The sequence below is a fragment of the Zingiber officinale genome, chromosome 7B, assembly GCF_018446385.1.
Source record: "Zingiber officinale cultivar Zhangliang chromosome 7B, Zo_v1.1, whole genome shotgun sequence".
Classification (NCBI taxonomy): Eukaryota; Viridiplantae; Streptophyta; class Magnoliopsida; order Zingiberales; family Zingiberaceae; genus Zingiber; species Zingiber officinale.
The window spans coordinates 51,634,149-51,650,564 of NC_055999.1; the positions used below are offsets into that span (position 1 = coordinate 51,634,149).

Below are 16,416 nucleotides of genomic sequence, written 5' to 3' on the forward strand. Positions count from 1 at the left end.
TACAAATAGTTCATGTGTTTTTCCATGAGTTTAGATTGCTTAAAAATCTAGGGTTGCTTCTTGAAACTTTCGGCCACCAAAGTATAAAAAAAAAACTTAAGGAAGCTTAAGACCTAAACTAAACATGCTCACTATGTTTCTTATGATATGTACCCTATGATAGGAGATTAGTTTAGTGTTCTTATGCTTGTACGTTGTTTAGAACTTAGATTCATGTTTTTAAATTTTCGTCCAAGGCATGAATAGAAGACCTAGGAAAGCTTAAGACCTAACTAAACATGTTCATGATGTCCCTTATGATATGTAACTTAGGATATGAGTTCTGTTTAGAATTCTAATGTTCTTTTTTTCTTTATGTTGCTTGTAACCTAGATCTATGCCTAGTAGGTTTTGGCCATGATAGAAATGAAGGCCTAGGAGAGTTTAAAATTTAATCTATCATGCTCATGACTTTCTTTATGATATGGTATGAAGATTTCTTAGTGTTTTCATACTTGTATGTTGCTTGGAACCTAAATCCATGCCACTTTAGGGTTTTAGGGTTTCGGCCATGATAGAAATGAAGGCCTAGGAGAGTGTAAAATTTAATCTATCATGCTCATGACTTTCCTTATGATATGGTATGAAGATTTCTTAGTGTTTTCATGCTTGCATATTGCTTGGAACCTAGATGCATCCCACTTTAGGGTTTCGGCCATGATGAGATTAAGGGTCTAAGAAAGCTTAAAAATCAAATCTAACATGCTCATGGTTTTCTTTATGATATGATATGAAGTTAGCTTGATATTCTTATGTTTGTATGTGTAACACTCACGAAATGATAAGCTATACCTATGGGTATTTTTCTTTTAGAATAAAAGAAAAAGAGAAATGGAAATAGAAATCAAAATGAAATAAAAAGAAAGAGAGGTTAAGGTTTGAACCTTAAACCTCCCACAATAGATAATGCTAAATTGGTACATGATAACCAATAGAGCCATGAATGATTTATGATTTGTAAAGAAGGAGAATCATAGTTAAAAGTGAGAGTAAGATTAAGGAAGGGAACAAGAGAAGATCAAGTAGCTTTCCTCCTCTTCCTCTTGGTTAAGAAAAGAAGCAATCAAAAGACAAGTTGTCTTTCTTCCTTCTTTTTCTCTATTTTCGTGAGAATTAAGAGAGTGAGGAGATGGAGGAGTTAAGGGGATGAATGAGGACATGTTTCATCCTCATTGGAATAAATAGGAATGAGGGAAAGAAAGTTGGTTAATTCTTCTTCTTCCTCCTCCTTCCTTCTCCTTCCTCCTTCTCCACCGAAACCTAAACCTCTTCCTCTCTCATTTCCGAAAGTCCAAGCCAAGTTTCTTCTTGCTAAGAAAAATAAATTCACAAGAAGGAGTTCTCAAGATCTACTCCTTACAAGCAAGAGAAGAAAGGAGAAAACTAAGAAGAGAAGTTTCTTCTTCCTCTTCACAAGGGTACAATCTTCCTTAGGAAAAACAAGCAACAAGTTGTAAGTATCCCCTCACCTGTGGTGCAAGTTGTTTACGTGTTTTCCATAAGGTTAGAATGCTTAAAAAATCTAGGATCACTTTTTGGAAATTTCGGCCAAAAACTTGAACAAATGTTTTAGATAAAGTTTAAGACTAACTAAGCATGCTCACTATGTTCTTATGATATGTACTCTAGTATAGGAGTTAGTGAATGTTTTTTATGCTTGTATGCTTACCTAAAACTTAGATCCATGCTCTTGAACTTTCGGCCAAGTGTGAATAAAAGATTAGGAAGGCTTAAGACCTAAACTAATTATGTTTACTATGTCTTTATGATATGTACCCTATGATAAGAGATTAGGTTGGTGTTTTTATGCTTGTATGTTGCTTTAAACCTAAATCTATGCTCATGAAGTGTTCGACCATGATAGAGAAATTGACTAAGAGAGGTTAAGAAATTTAGTCTACCATGATCATGACTTGCTTATTAATATGTTATGAAGAGTACTTAGTGTTTTTCACAATTGTATGATTTTTGGAACCTAAATACATGCCACCTTAGGGAATTAGGGTTTCGGCCATGATCAATTTTAGGGTCCAAGGAAAGCTTAAAATTAAAACTAGCATGCTCATGAAGTCCCTTATGATATGATATGAAGTTAGCTTGATATTTATGATTGTATGTTGTTTAGAGCTAATTCCTTCTTTATGAACTTTCGGCCATGATCAAGTTTAGGGTCCAAGGAAGCTTAAAATTAAACCTAGCATGCTCATGAATCCCCTTATGATATGATATGAAGTTAGCTTGATATTCATGCTTGTATGTTGTTAGAGCTTAATGCTCTTCTTAATGAACTTTCTGCCATGAAAGGATTATAGACCTAGGGAAGCTTAAAAATTGGATTAACATGTTTATGACTTTTCTTATGATATGATATGAAGTTAGCTTGATATTTATGATTGTATGTTGTTTAGAGCTTATTTCCTCCTTCATGAACTTTCGGCCATGATAAGGATCAAGACCTAGGAAGGCTTAAAATTTGGATTAACATGCTCATGACCTTCCTTATAATATGATATGAAGTTAACATGAGATTCTTATGCTTGTATGTTGTTAGAGCTTAATTCCCTTCTTCATGAACTTTCGGCCATGATAAGGATCAAGATCTAGGAAAGTTTAAAATTGGGTTAACATGCTTATGACTTTCCTTATGATATGATATGAAGTTGACATGAGATTCTTATGCTTGTATGTTGTTTAGAGTTTAAGTTCATACTCTTTGAACTTTCGGCCATGATGGGATTAGAAGTCTAGATGTGTCTCACATGTCACGTTATGAATTAAGAGATGTTATTTAATGATACCATGCATGATTATGTTTTTCTATGATAGGTGATGTGTTCATTTATACCTATGAAACATGCATGATAATATCTCTTATGATGTGCTATATGCTCAAGTATGCATGTTTTATGATATGACAAGTAATATGCTCATTTATGTATGCTTATGATCCATGCATGATAATGTCTCTTATGATGTGCTATGTGCTCAAGTATGCATGCTTTATGATATGAGAAGTAAACGCCTAAGAGTTGCTTCCCCATTTGTTGGGATTAAGAGCACTCTCTATGATATGACAAGTGAAGGCCTAAGAGTTGCTTCCCCTTGGGGATTAAGAGCACTTTCTATGATATGACAAGTGAAGGCCTAAGGGTTGCTTCCCCTTGGGGATTAAGAGCACTTTCTATGATATGACAAGTGAAGGCCTAAGGGTTGCTTCCCCTTGGGGACTAAGAGCACTCTTCATGATATGACAAGATATGATATGTTATGTTATGACATGAACCATGATATGCTATTTTACTTTGTATGACTTGTACCAAGGGTGGGCTCCATAAGCGCCCCTAGACCGACGGACTATGAACGGGTCTAGTAAAAAGGGATGGGCTCCTTAGTACGCCCTTAGGTCGATGGTCGTAGTACGGACCTAGTTCCTTAGTAGGTTCGGGGCTAGCTACCCTGTCCTAGGGATTGCGCGCATTTTATGTATGTATGTAGTACAAGCCGGGCCCTCATGATGATATTATGTTCAAGTACTATATGATATGTTTAAAGACATCTTGCATATGACATGACATGTTTTTAAAAGACATCTTGCATGATATGATTTATGATATGATATGCTATGCCTTTATGATTTATATGACATGATGTTATTATGATCTATGATATGATATGCCTTTATGATTTATATGACATGATGTTTTTATTGATGATATGATACATCATGATATTTTCTTTATGATATGCTATGCCTTATGATTTATATGACATGATGCTCTTATGATTTATGATATGATATAGCATGATGTTCTTTATGAGATGATATGTTATGATGCTATGTTTTCACAATATGATGTTAGATGATTATGTTTCCATTGTTATATGCTTATGTGATTATGCTATGATATATGGTTTTTGTGAGTAGGAAAGGATCTTACTAAACCTGTGTACTTATAGCTTACTTTCCTTGTACCATAGATAAAGGCAAAGGATGGATGAACTAGGGGAGCCGCAGGAGAGGCAAGAGATGTGTGTGGTGGTGGCTCGGCTAAGACAAATAAAAGACCTGCTTATGTTATTTTTTTTTTATGTTGACATGAACTAAATTTATTTATGTTAATGTTCCGCTGTTTTACTTTAGAAAGAAATTTAATATGTATGTATGTTTCCGCAAATAGTAAAGTAATCCCGTCCCACTAGTAGGAGGGGCGGGCGTTACGGTATGTTGCTTAGACTTAGTTTCATGCTCCTTAAACATTCGGCCATAACAAGATTAAAATACCTAGGAAGCTTAGAACCTAAACTAAACATGCTCATAATGTTCCTTATGATATATGATATGAAATTGGTTTAGGGTTCACATGTTTTTATGTTGTTTGTAACCTAGATTCATGCTTGGCAAGTTTCGGCCATAACAAGATTAAAAGACCTAGGAAGTTTAGAACCTAAACTAAACATGTTCATGATGTTCTTTATGATAAGTGTTATGAAGTTGGTTTAGGGTTCATATGCTTTCATGTTACTTGTAACCTAGATTCATACTTGGCAAGTTTCGGCCATAACAAAGATTAAAGGACCTAAGAAGCTTAGAATCTAAACTAAACATGCTCATGATGTTCTTTATGATAAGTGTTATGAAGTTGGTTTAGGGTTCAAATGCTTTTATGTTACTTGTAACCTAGGACAATACCTTGCATGCTTCGGCCACTCCATGGAATTAGGGTTAGAGACCCAATTATGATTTACTATGTGTCTCAAATGCTATGATATGAATTAGAAGATGCTAGTTAATGTTTTCCATGCATGATTATATTTCCATATGATATGTCATATGCTCATTTATGTATGCTTATAAATCATGCATGATAATGACTCTTATGATGGATTATATGCTCAAGTATGCATGCTTTATGATATGACAAGTAAAGGTCTAAGAGATGCTTCCCTATTAGTTGGGACTAAGAGCACTCTTTATGATATAATAAGTAAATGCCTAAGAGTTGCTTCCCTATTAGTTGAGACTAAGAGTACTCTTCATGATATGATAAGTAAATATGACATGCTACTTTATTTTTTATGTGTCTTGTACCAGACCTTAGTGTCCAAGGGATGGGCTCTTTAGTTCGCCCCTAGGTCGACGGACGTAGTACGGACCTAGTTCCCTAGTAGGTTCGGGACTAGCTACCCCGTCCTAGGGATTGCGCGTATTTATGTTATGTGGTACATAGTTGGGCGATCATGTTGAGATTATATTTAAGTATTATATGATATTTTTTTAAAAAGACATCTTCCACATGACATGACGCATGTTTTTGAAAGACATATTGCATATATTTTTATGATATGATAGGTTATGATATGATATGATATGACATGATGCTCTTTTATGATATGATATGATATGACATGATGCTCTTCCATGACATGATAGGTATGACATGATGCTTTTATATAGAATGTTATGATATGATATGTTATGATGCTCTTTTACATGACATGATGTTTTAGATGATTATGTCTCCATGCTATATGCTTATTTGATTATGCTATGATACATGATTTTTGTGAGTAGGAAAGGATATTACTAAGCCTGTGTACTTATAGTTTACTTTCCTTGTACCGCAGATAAAGGTAAAGGATGGATAAACTAAGGGAGCAGCAGGAGGGGCAAGAGATAGTAGAAGTAGCAAAAATAAATTTTAGAAAAGTAAACTATAAGCACACAGGATAACATGATGGAAAGTAAACTAAAGTGCACATAACATATAACATATTATAGTGTAACGCTTGAAAATTTTCAAACCAATTTTAGAAATATTCTATTATTTTTCTGGAATTTTAGGATATTTTTATGGAATTTTTAGAGTAGCAGAAATAGCAAAAATAAATAAAAACGTAAAACAGCTTAAGCGGGAATCGAACATACATAAGCCTTGCATAAGCATAACATGATGGCATATAGTGCACATAATATATAGCATATCATAGTGTAACGCTTGAAAATTCTCAAACCAATTTTAGAAATATTCTACTATTTTTCTGGAATTTTAGGATATTTTTCTGGAATTTTTAGAGTAGCAGAAGTAGTAAAAATAAATAAAAACGTAAAACAGCTTAAGCGGGAATCGAACCCGAGACCTAGCGAACTTTATGCCTTATAGGGTGACTTAGTAACCAGGAGGCCCCAGCAAGGGTGTGCTGAAAGAAGAGGGAAACAATTATATTTAAGGTTGAGTTGGGGTGTATTAATCACTTAATATAAATAGGGAAATTAAGTGGAGAGTTATTATTTTAGAACGACAACTTCTTTTCCCTCACCCTCACCCGACGCCCCTCTCCCTTCCTCACCTCTCGGCGCCCAAGTCGAAGGAAGAACCTAGGGTTTCATCCCTAGGGCCGTAGGAACATCTTCCGGCGACATCAAGGATATGAGGACGCTCCTCTCCTCGAGAAGAACGCATAGACGCGAGAAGATCGTCGAAGAGATCTCTTCTCTGGAAAACCTAGCGATCAGATTGTAAGAAAAATTAGCGTAGGAGGTGAGTAACCCCTCACCTGCAGTATAAGTGGCTAATTGCATGTTTTTATGCTTTAGTTTTGTCATATGCAAATCCATCGGTACGTAGGGTGTGAATTAGTGTACACCAAGTGCTCGATGAAATGATTATCACAGCTAAATGCCACAGTAGGCATTTTAGTAGTTTAGTTAAATGCTGTAGATGCATTTAAATAGCATACATAACCTTGCTTCAGTTATATGGGACTACGGTCCAATGGGTGGGCTCTCACAGTCGCCTCTAGGTTCAGATAACCTAGTTCTAGGTTCAGATAACCTAGTAAGAGCAAGGTAAGGTATATTAGCTACAAATCAGTATTTTACTTTTCAGTGGCACTGTACTGGACTTCAGTTGTCCTTGGGTTGGGCTCCCACAGTCGCCCTTAGGTTTAGATAACCTAGTAAACCCTACTAAATTCGGGTCTTGCAACCCCGGGTCTAGTTAGGGATGCGCTCATAGCAAGTACAGTTGCCGTGCCCAACAGCAGCATGATCAGTATTTTTATCTACTTATGAAAATAGTTTTCAACTTCACAACTAGATATGTGAATACATCTTAGCTTCAGTTTAGTTTTCTCATCGGTTATAACAATTAGCTTAGCTTATGTATCGATTTAGTTAGCTTGTTGATACAATGGATAGTTTTTTATTCAGTATTTGTTAGCATGACTTACATGTTCATATGCCCTGTTTTAGTGTTTTCAGTATGATTATTAGCATGTATTTCAAATAACATCTTTTAAAAGAAAGCATGATTTTCTTCGAACGCATGTTTTTGTGAGGTAGATAGTTTCTTACTAAGCTTCCAAGCTTACAGATGCATTTTTCCTTATACTGCAGATAGAGGCAAAGGAAAGATGGATTAGCGGAGGCTGGAGGTCAATGTGATAAAGATGTGTGTGGAAGAGGAACTTGGAATAAAGATCTTTGGGAATTAGCAAAGTTAAACTTCAGTGTTTTCTTATGTTATTACCTTTCTGCACTTTTAGGATGATAAGTATGAGAAATGGTGAACTTAAGTATTATGCCATGCTTCGACTGCTAATTGTCTTGCTAATAGATAATAAATGGGAGTAATGATATGCCTAGTAGTGATATTATGCTAGTAGTTTAGTTCTGAAGGGTCTTGTACGAGTTCGGGTGAGATTTCTGTAGAAATCAGAAACCCAATTGATCAGCTGATCGAGCCGATCGATTGGAGGAAGTCCCCGCGTACAGAGCACTATGGGATCGATCAGCTGATCGATTGAGGAATCCTCGATCGATCAGCCGATCGATTGGGAAGCGATCTGTCGCGAACAGAAAGCCGATGGATCGATCAGCCGATCGATCGGGGAATTTGCTCCCGCGAACAGAGAGCTTCTGAATCGATCATTAGATCGATTGATCATCCTGGATCCATCAGCTGATCGATTCAGAATTGACCCCGTGCACAGTAGCACGTTGAATCGATTGACCAGACTGGATCGATCAGTCGATCGATCCAGAAATTCTTCCGTGCACAGTAGCACGCTGAATCGATCAACGGATCGATCAGATAACTCCAATCGATCAGTTGATCGATTGGAGTGTCTGATTTCAGCTAGAAGGGTCTCATTTCAATTTTCGATCAAATAGAAAGTTTAGGTTCCCTTCCTTAGTATATGTACAACTTCAGAAGTGTATAGTGAATAGCAAAGAGTTTTAATTAGTACAGTTTTTCCACAACTTATAGTTAGCACAGCATAATGTGATGGTCCGGCCTCGCAGCCTAGTTCAGTAGGAGGCGGGTCGTTACACATAGGGAGTCATAACATGATGGCATGAGTGCACATAACATATAGCATATCATAGGAAACCATAACATGATGACATAAGTGAACATAACATATAGCATATCATAAAAATCATTTTCATGCTTAGATGGGGTTTTGAACTTTCTACAAACCTTAAATCATGACTTGGCCGAAACATATAAGCATACTCATGAGTTTTCAAGCAACATAAAAACATGGAATCATTAACCTAATATCTCATGACACTTAGCATAACATGTGAGACATTTAGAAGCCCTAGGTAGCTCCTTAACCTAATTTCCTTATCTTGGCCGAAACATATAATCATACTCATGGGATTTCAAGCAACATAAAAACATGGAATCATTAACCTAATATCTCATGACACTTACCATAACATGTGAGACATTTAGAAGCCCTAGGTAGCTCCTTAACCTAATTTCCTTGTCTTGGCCGAAACATATAAGCATACTCATGGGTTTTCAAGCAACATAAAAACATGGAATCATTAACCTAATATCTCATGTCACTTAGCATAACATGTAAGACATTTAGAAGCCCTAGTTAGCTCCTTAACCTAATTTCCTTATCTTGCCCGAAACATATAAGCATGTTCATATCATTTTAAGCAACATAAAACATGAAAAACTTTAAACTAACATCCTACAGTGGGTTACACATCATAAGGAATTATAAGCAAGCATAGTTGAGTTTCTAAACTTCCTCTAATTCATTTATTCCTTCTTGGCCGAAACCTTAAAGGAGCATGATTCTAATTTCTTTTAAACCATTTTAAGCATGAAACTTTTAAGCTAATACCATACCATACATGTCATAGCAAGTGAGTAAGCACAAATGAGTTTCCAACCCTAATGCTCAAGCCTTGGCCGAAACCTATAAGCATGTTTGTAGTTTTCTTTTAACAATTTAAAGCATGACACTTCATCACATAATAGTCACACATCATAGGGGGTCATAGGCAAGCATGGTTAAACACATTTGAATCTTATTTCATGTCTTGGCCGAACATGTAAGGCTTATTCCTAAGTTGTAAGCAACATTAGAACATGGAAAACACTCAAAGCTACTTGTACTGCAGGTGAGGGGAATACTTACATCCTTTCGCTTGGTTTACTAAGGAAAAGTACCCTTGCTTTGTGAAGTTTCCTAGGAAGAAGACCTCTTAACTTGAATTCGGCAATGAGAAGGAGGGAACTTAGGGTTTCGGTGAGAGGAAGGAAGGAGGAAGAAGAAGAGAGGAAAAAATGAATTTTCCATTCTCTTTCTCCTATTTATTCTAAATGAAGGAAGAAGGCAAAATCATTTTTTCATTAGGAAGGAAGAAGAAAACTCAAACTTTTCCTTCTAAGTGAAGGGAGCATTCACCTCCCTTACCCTTAACTACCATGTCTCTTTCCTTCTTAACAGCACACCCCTGTTGGGGCTACTGGTTATCACATATCTCATAAGGTTTGTAACTTGCTAAAAGGTCAAAGGTTTAAACCTTGGTCATGCTTCTTTTTGGTTTTATTTTCTTTCATTTTTGAAAAATCCACATAAGGTCAATTTTAATCATGCATAAATTTATTTAGAATTTCTAGGGATCCTAGGGGTGTTACAAATATGACCTTTTCCCAAACACCTAAAACACTTAATATCCCTACTCTTAGAAGTGGAAGAAGAGGTAGTAGGAATAGGCTTCTTGGTGCTTGCTGCCTCCTTAGAATTTGAAGAAGAACTCTCCTTCTTTGGCTTGTCCTTCCAACTTGAAGAGTAGTTTGGAGAAGATGATTTTTTCATAACGCCATTTCTCTTTAATTGTTGCTCTATTTTCATTGCTTGATGCACTAAGTCGTCAAGCTCCACATAATGTTGTAACTCCACAATATCTCCAATATCTCGGTTTAGGCCATGGAGAAACCGAGCCATGGTAGCTTTCCTATCTGTTAGTTAGAGCCCTAGAGCCAATCATTTGATGATTGTATGGATTCATGTATATCATATTCTTGTATATATATTAAGACATTTGGTTTTTGGTTATTATGCTTATTTGTATTAGTGCCAGATAAAATAAGTATAGTAACGTCATTGAGTAGAAGGTTCTTACCTATATCAATCGATTGGTTGAATCGATAGTGAGATGATATATGGAACACTACTCTAAATCATTCCTAGTCGAGTATTAACATTCAGGGACAATGTTAATACAATAAGACTAGCATGTAGGTCAGCTCGATGACTTGATCTCACAAGTCATGTATATAGAGATATCAAGTTGACACATGGGTATGCATTAGAGAATGTATACTGAATGACCCACCATGAGAAAGTATCATGGATCGTTATATGAGTGTCATATACTTTCTCATGTGGCTATTAGTATGACTATTAGTCCTTAGACCTGAAGTCACCATGGATCCCTACATAAGGAGTTATGTACTTTGGTTTCGTCAAACGTCACCCGTAACTGGGTGGACTATAAAGGCGATTACTGGGTATATAACGAATTATGTAGAGGGATGTGAGTGATGTAGATGAGATCTATTCCTCCCATATGACGGGAGCGACATCGGTATTCTTGATAGAGTGAGACCACTAAGTGCATGACCATGCCCAAATGAGTCAACATTAGATGTTGAGCTCATTTGATTGAGTGAGTCTACTTGGAGTTCAAGATTTAGATTGATTAGAGGATGACACGGTCTATGCCTCACATTGATCAATCTAGATGTCTAGGATAGAAGGGCAATGTCACATATTGTGAGGAGTCACAATTAGTAGTCACAAGGTGATGTTGGATCTCAACATTTCTTGTAACTTGGGTAGCAATGATGTATTGCTAGATGCCGCTCATTGCTTATGTTTCTAAAGGAGTTTAGAAACATTGCCAACGTTACAAGAACCTATTGGGTCACACACAAAGAACAAGTGGATGGACATTAGGTTCATATGATGAACCAATTTGATTAGGTTCATATGATGCACCAAAGATTGGATTCAAATTAGACTTCTTGAGTTAGACTCAATTAGATTCAATTGTTGAATGAGTCTAATTTAAATTTGATTCATTGCGTCAATTTATATTAATGAATTGAGATTCATTAAATTGAAATTGACTTGAATCAAAGGTTGGATTTAACTCAACAAGGAATAAATTGGTCAATTTTGACTTGACCAAATAGAAGTTGAAACATCAAGTTTGACTTGATGTATTGCCACATCATAAGGATGACTCATCCTTGCCACATCACCTCCACCTCATGAGGCATGCCACCTCATGGGGGTTACATTCTCCCCTTGGTTTTAATGTGGCCGGCCACATTAATGAGGGGGTTACAATGTTGTGGCCGACCACATAATGAAAGGAGTTATTCATTTTTGTGTGGTATTGAATGGGTGGTAATGGTTTTCATCTTCTTGTTTGCTTCTTCCCTCTCTTGGCTACTGTTGCCGTGGGTTTGATAGTGTGGAGAAGGTGGTTGAGTGAATCCAAGAGCAAAGGAAGAGTGAAGGTCACAAAGGAAGGATACTACTAGTGAGTGTATAAGATTTCTTTTATACCTTCTTCTTTTCTTCCTTTCCAATCCCATTCGAGAGCTCTAGAAAGTGCTAGCACACTTGGGGCTCTCTTCTCCATCCTTTGAGTGTGGGAGACACTCCTTGTTCGTGTGGATATCATTAGAGGAGTGTCTACGTTGACACTCTCGAGATACGACGTACCTTGGACTAGCGGGATTCGCGAAGGGCACGCATCAAAGGTATAAAGTGTTTTCCTTTGTAGATCTACTGTAGATCGTAGTTTATAACTCGTACTCGTGTTTTTCGAAATTTTTCCTTGCACGGATCCTATGGCTTTGGGTGATTCGGGGTTTCCGCGACGCGAAAAGCGATTTTCGCGGCCCGAAAAACCCAACACTATCCTCCACAATATTGGCCCTAATCAAAGCTACCTCCATCTCCTTGTAGTAATCATCCACACTCCTACTCCCTTGGGTGAGTCTTTACAATTTGTTGTACAATTCCCTGTGGTAGTGGGAAGACACAAATCTCCTTCTCATCAAAGTCTTCATTTCATCCCAAGTGTTGATAGTATGCTCTCCATACCTTCTTCTCTCCTTTTGCAATTGATCCCACCAAATTAAGGCATAATCGATGAACTCAAGGGCATCCACCTTTACTTTCTTTGCATCATTGTAATTGTGGCATGAGAAGATTTGTTCTATTTTCATCTCCCACTCAAGATATGTTTCGGGGGCATTCCTCCCTTGGAAGGAAGGTATCTGGACTTTCACTCCTCCTAGATCATCTTCTCGTCTATGGTCTCTACCTCCTCCACGTCTTCTTCCCCCTTCATGCCTCCTTTCTTTGGTGAATCATAGAATGAGTCACTTTGACAAGATTCTTCATGATTAGAATTGCCCCCATGGTTGGAAACTTTTTCTCCTTCAAGTTGGTCCATCCATTTGTGAATTTCTTCAAGTTTTCTTTGAAGTATTCTCTCAAATTGTTGAGTAAGTGCCTCTATTTGAAGCCTATTAAGATCTTGCCTAGGGGAATGAGGTGATTTTTCCCCACTCATGCTTGCAACAAAAGAAGATGACAAGGAAAATTACAAAAGAAATGTTAAACGGACCTCGCCACTCTACTCACGTGGTTGCACTCAAATTTATCCACTCAGCTTCCTTTATAAGCTCTTAAGGAAAGAACCTTATCAATGTCTTTCTCAAGACAGCAAGTAGACAATCAAGTGAACAAGAAACCAACAAGAGAAATATGAGTAGAACAAGAGAAATAAACGGATAAAACGAGAAATTCAACAACGATCAAGAGCAATGAAAGAAATATCTTTGAATTCAGATTTCACAAAGAAAGAATATTGAGTCCTTTCAATTCACAAATCCTCCTCTTTTTTTTTTATTTTTTTTTTATTTTTTTTCAATCATAAACCAATGACAATAATGATTTCTTTTTTTTCCAAATTTTTCTATTTTTTTTTTTAGTTGAGGACCCAAATAGTGAACAGAAATTTACGACAGATAGGGATGGAGAGATCAACAAAGATGGACAAGAACAAAGATGAATACAAGACACAAACCTGAAAATCAAGGAGCCAAGGCTCTGATACCAAATGATAAATAAATCTTGTAAATAGATCGCCTTGAAATTCAGCTTAGGGAAGGGTATTGACGCCACACTCAAGTAAGATGAGAATGTGAGTGATAAGTCATGGGGTTTTGATCGCCACAAGTTGCCTTGATAAGATCGGAATTAGTTCTTTGCCTAAGAACTAAAAGGAAACTCTCACAAAAGAAAAACTCAAATTTTCATTCAAACTTACTTGATTTGTCATACAAGAGTCCTCCTTTTTAACACCCTTAAGATCCACTATGCACTAATTATGCAATAAATATCATGCTTGCATGCATGATATTTATTATCTACTAATGCAACCACTAATCCCTAATACTAGCTTAATGCAACCACGCATGCATGGTATTTATTATACTAGCTTAGAAACTCTCAAAAATGCATTAAAACCCCACAAAAGACATCAAAAGTCACTTTAGACTAACCCCCCATGCATGCACATGAAAATGGTCCTCATGTTGGTCCAATTTCACTTTCAAATTGAATGAATGTGATCCAATTAGCTGTCTTAACTTTATATTACTATCGATCAACCACAAATTGAAGCATATTATATTACTATCCTAACTTTATTTTGCAGGAGGATTTGTCTTAACATTGTTTTACAGATTCGGCCTGATCAGTTGACCGAACCTATGGATCTATTGATTAAACCATCTATAAAGTATAAATCGATCAAAAGCAAAGTTGGAAGATAGTCTGATTGGTCAACCAAACCCATGGATCGGTCGACCGAACATTAAATGTAATTAAAGGCTCATTAATGAAGAATTTTGGCGAACAGGGAAATTGCACTGATCAATCGACCGATCAAGGGGATCAATCGATCAAACATTAATTGCTCATAATTACACGAAGATTAGATCTTGGTGAAAAAGGAAGTAAAGCAATTCAGTCGACCGTTAGGAGGTTCGGTCGACCGAACGAATCAGTCGACCGAATGGTTTATCAGTCGACTAATAAAAGCTTATATAAGCAGAGCTCAAGGTCCAAGGCAAGGTATCGTTTTTCAAGTGTGCAAAGCTTCTGTTCATTCTACTACTTTGTGCTTCATCTACACAAGCAAGCTACTCCATCCAGAAGTACTGACTAGCTTCATCTACTACCTGGTGTCGGTATAACTTTAGTTAAAGCTTGCATTGTTTTAATTTCCAAAAGATAGTAGCGTGTTGCTATCTTACATTCTTCATTATGCATTGCTTCTTTCCAAAGATTTTGGAAAGAAAAATTATAGTAGGTTGCCCAACGGTACGATCAAGGATCGTGGGTCTTGGAGTAGGAGTCGACATAGGCTCTGAACCAACTAACCATCTGAGTCATCTGTATTGTTTTTACTTTTATGTTGTGCTGCCACTTTGATTCTTGTTTTATGAATCGGTTCAAAAAGAAAAAGTTTTAACGAGCGATATTCACCTCCCTCTATCGCTTTATCCCAATTCTTTAATTGATATCAGAGCAGAGTCGCAATGAAATTACTTAACCATTTTTCAAGTAAATTTTAAAATTTTTTCTTTTTTCTTATAGGAATTTTTTTTATATCTTTTATCCCACACTACTAATCCCAAGACGAGAGTTTTGAAAATTTTTGTCTCTTAATTCTTTGATTACAAGAATGTCTAATTCCTACCAAGAAGGGCACAACATCGTCTACCCCCCACTGTTCAAAGGGGATAACTTTGTTGGTGCAGTAGCAAACTCGAAGAAACCATAAGTCTATAAGGCAAGTAAACACAATAGAGCGCAAGTACCACCCAATACGAGAAATCGTATAAACGAGGAGAAGTTGTTGCCGCCTAGATTGCATCAGGTGATGACCTATTGATCCTTCCACTGAGGTCCTTAAGGCAAGAGCTTTTGATGGGCATGTTGAAGGGTTAGGAATCAGATGTATGGCAGCAGATATAGCAGCTTAGTCTTTTAGTATAAATGGGAGATTGTTGGAGTGTATACTAAAAGCCTAGCTTTTGGTATAAACATTTATCTAGAAATAAGAATCACATTGGTCAAATGTCTACATTTATGATAAATGTAGTTGTTCAATTAATTTATATTGTAGATGACATGGTGTGTGGTGTCACACACAGAAGATCATGTTATCAGTACCTTATAAATTATAAACAGTAGCTCACGACCATGATGGAAAGGAACAAACCATTGGAAGGTCGTAGTGTAATTAGGTATTAGTTTATCTTGACTATATAATTACACTAGTACACTCAGAGTGTATTGAGTAGGACCATTTGAGGTCGTTTCTTTTATACTGACTTTATAAAGAAACAAAGACCTCGGTTATTATGGAAGTGTGTGCTCTTAATCCTAATGTAATAACAAGCACATATATTTGATATTTATTTCTTTAATTTATCAATGGGTGAGATTTAGTTCGTTGAATCAATAAACCCGATAAGTTGGGAAATGGTATCACTTATAGTGTGTGTTGTTGATTATAGAAGGAAACTGTGTCCTAGAGATACTAGGTTGATAATGTCCTCAAGAGGAGCTCATAAAGATTGTCATGTTAAACCCTGCAGGTGGACTTAGTCCGACATGATAATAAGGTTGAGTGGTACTACTCTTGGACTTAGATATTAATTAAATGAGTTGTCAATAACTCACTTAATTAGTGGACATTTGATATCTTAAACACAGGAGACTAACACACTCATAATAAGAAGGAGCCCAAAATGTAATTTGGAATTGGTGCGGTAGTTCAATGATAATTCTCTAGTGGAATGAATTATCATTGATAAAATTAAGTTGTGTTCGGGCGAACACGGGATGCTTAATTTTATCGGAGACCAAAACCAATTCCTCCTCTCGGTCCCTATCGTAGCCTCTTATTTGTAGAAATTTTATACCCACCTATACCCACCTTCTATACCCACTAATAAGGGGCCA

General features: G+C 36.6%; 1 protein-coding gene across 10 annotated transcripts in view; it reads left to right on the forward strand.

The window, feature by feature from the left end:
• Nucleotides 1–7,640, forward strand: part of LOC122005741 (cytochrome c-type biogenesis ccda-like chloroplastic protein 1) — a 34,065-nt gene extending 26,425 nt beyond the window's left edge. For 9 of the 10 annotated variants that reach the window (XM_042560914.1, XM_042560911.1, XM_042560917.1 and 6 more), the window contains exon 15: nucleotides 4,018–4,262. The gene's annotated coding sequence lies outside the window, so the exon portion shown is untranslated. Of the gene's footprint in view, nucleotides 1–4,017; nucleotides 4,263–7,435 lie in introns of those variants that run through there. The other variant, XM_042560909.1, reaches the window with a different exon arrangement.
• Nucleotides 7,641–16,416: the final 8,776 nt, after the last annotated feature.